The sequence below is a fragment of the Pseudophryne corroboree genome, chromosome 7 (genome assembly GCF_028390025.1).
Source record: "Pseudophryne corroboree isolate aPseCor3 chromosome 7, aPseCor3.hap2, whole genome shotgun sequence".
Classification (NCBI taxonomy): domain Eukaryota; kingdom Metazoa; phylum Chordata; class Amphibia; order Anura; family Myobatrachidae; genus Pseudophryne; species Pseudophryne corroboree.
The window spans coordinates 273,316,111-273,318,550 of NC_086450.1; the positions used below are offsets into that span (position 1 = coordinate 273,316,111).

Here is a 2,440-nt window from a genome sequence, read left to right on the forward strand (position 1 = left end):
TATAGGAAAATATTTATTAAAAAGAAAATTATTCATGTATATTGTATATGATTTCGATTAATTTATTCCAAATGTTTATATGCTCTAATTAGGACAATATTTCTATATCATCTGTGGAATTGACCGTTTCTCATAATTATAACTTCTGATTAGGTATGTACTACTTATACAATACTAACCTCATTAATAGTAATTGTCCTTTATAAAGATGATACCATCCTCTAATTAAACATATATGGGAATAATAGATATCAACAAATATATTTCTCAGAGACCGAGTCTACAGAGATTTACGGTTATGGAATAATTCATCTATACTATACGTTTACAGATAAGAACCTAAACGGTAGGCACTTTTGGATTTACATTTATTGACATATATGTATGTAGCAATTAATATTAATAAAATTATTTATAAATTAGGATCTTAGAGACATTTCTATCAGAATCCACGGTTATCATGAACACTATTGTGTAAAATCAGATCTACTCTCAATACATCATAATATCGGTATGTATATTTGAAATAATACTAATTCTGCCAATTATGAATTAAATAAAAAAAATTTTATTGGCCAATATCCCCTTTGACTTATGATATGGTAACCAGTTATAATAATAATTATGAATTAAATTAAGATATTTATTAGTCAATATCCCCTTTGACTTATGATATGGTAACCAGCTTTAATAATAATTGTTTATAACCCTCCTAATATATTCAGTCAATATTGTATGACTATTATTTTACATTCAAACTGTGTATGTCTTGATATCAAATGTCTGAGATATGTCTTATTATGTTTTTTTAGGTAATTTACCCTATGTATGTTGTAATATTGTTACTTGAAAGATATATACCCCTGAGGAAGTCCAACTAAAGGGACGAAACGCGTTTGTTTATCTAAACGACCTGGAAATATACAGAGGTCCTCCACTTGTGGGCTCACACCCATAAGGTTGAAGTGTATGAACAACTAGCCTCTGAAATGTAAAACAGGTCTGAATGATATTATTCATTGTATTGTGATGTTTTGGTTTTATGTAAATGTTTTTACATTTGTATGTACATTGGAATAATTAAAAAAAAATAAGATATTGACATTTGTGATATAAAAGGACATTAAGTTCATAGAAGATAGTTATAAAATATATCCTGATTATATTGGCGCACCTAAGGAATTTATTGTGATTGGTATTGTTTGACCTCCACTAGCAGGAGATCTCTGTTAGGTTGCAGCCCATCTATTCCGAGCGCAATTAGGGTATTTTTTTGTAATATATATATATATATATATATATATATATACACAGATAGATAGATAAAGTGTATATACTGTATATAGATAGGTAGATAGAGAGATAGTTAGATAGATATAGTATATATATATATATATATATATATATATACACATACACTGCATATACACTGTGCGTGTGTGTGTGTGTGACCCCCACCCCAATGCAAGTATATGAGTGTATATATAACCCATTTATCAGCTACCCCCTGCCCCCCCCGTGTGTGTGTTTGACCACCACCCCAATGCAAGTACATGAGTGTATATATAACTTATTTATGAGTTGCACCCCCATGTGTGTGTGTGTGGGTGACTCCCACCCCAATGCAAGTATACGAGTGAATATATAACCCATTTATTAGCTGCTGCTGCCCCCCCAAACAAGCTGCAGCGGCTGTCAGACATCACAGAGGGGAGGAAAGTAACTTCTCACCTGTCCCCACCTCACTCCCCGCCGGCATGCACCCCCGGGAATCCCGCCATCATGCATGACAGACACACATATGCCAGACTCAGAATCAGTGCCTCACCCGGCTGCTGCTTCCTGACAGGCGCTCTGTGCTGCAGCTACCCCTACATATAGTGGAACATTTACTAAGCAGTGATAAGAGCGGAGAAGTGAGCCAGTGGAGAAATTGCCCCATCAATCAGTCAGCAGCTCTGTATTATTTTATAGTATGCAAATTCTAGATGTTACTTCAATGCTGATTGTTTGCCATGGGCACTTCTCCACTGGCTCACTTCTCCGCTCTTATCACTGCTTAGTAAATGTCCCCCTTAGTCAGCCCAGACTCTCAGTGTAACTATAAGAAGGCTGCATCTTTGCAGACGCAGCCTGCAGCCTCCGTTCCGCCATCAAAAAGATAAATAATCACTCAGCTAAGCCGGTGTATCAGCAGGCAGGGGGGGTTTCTCGGTACTCAGAAACCCCCCTGTGTGTGTGTGTGTGTATGTGTAGCATTAGATTATTACTACTCTTGCTGTAAGTACCAGTCACAGTTACAGATCCTGTCAGTGAAGCAAAACTCAGGCTGCTATGAGCAAATGATACTCCCTGAAGTTTGCAGAGTGGTTGATACTGTAGTCTTGATGCATTGCTGTCCTCTCCGTTTGAGGTTTCTTCAGAAATAAATAAATAAATG

At 35.9% G+C, this 2,440-nt stretch overlaps 1 long non-coding RNA gene across 1 annotated transcript; it reads left to right on the forward strand.

Moving 5' to 3' along the window:
- Positions 1–269: 269 nt before the first annotated feature.
- LOC134943580 (uncharacterized) lies at positions 270–1,021 on the forward strand. The gene is made up of 3 exons (XR_010181621.1): positions 270–346; positions 424–511; positions 813–1,021. It is a non-coding gene; the product is annotated as an uncharacterized LOC134943580 (long non-coding RNA).
- The last annotated feature ends 1,419 nt before the right edge of the window (positions 1,022–2,440 follow it).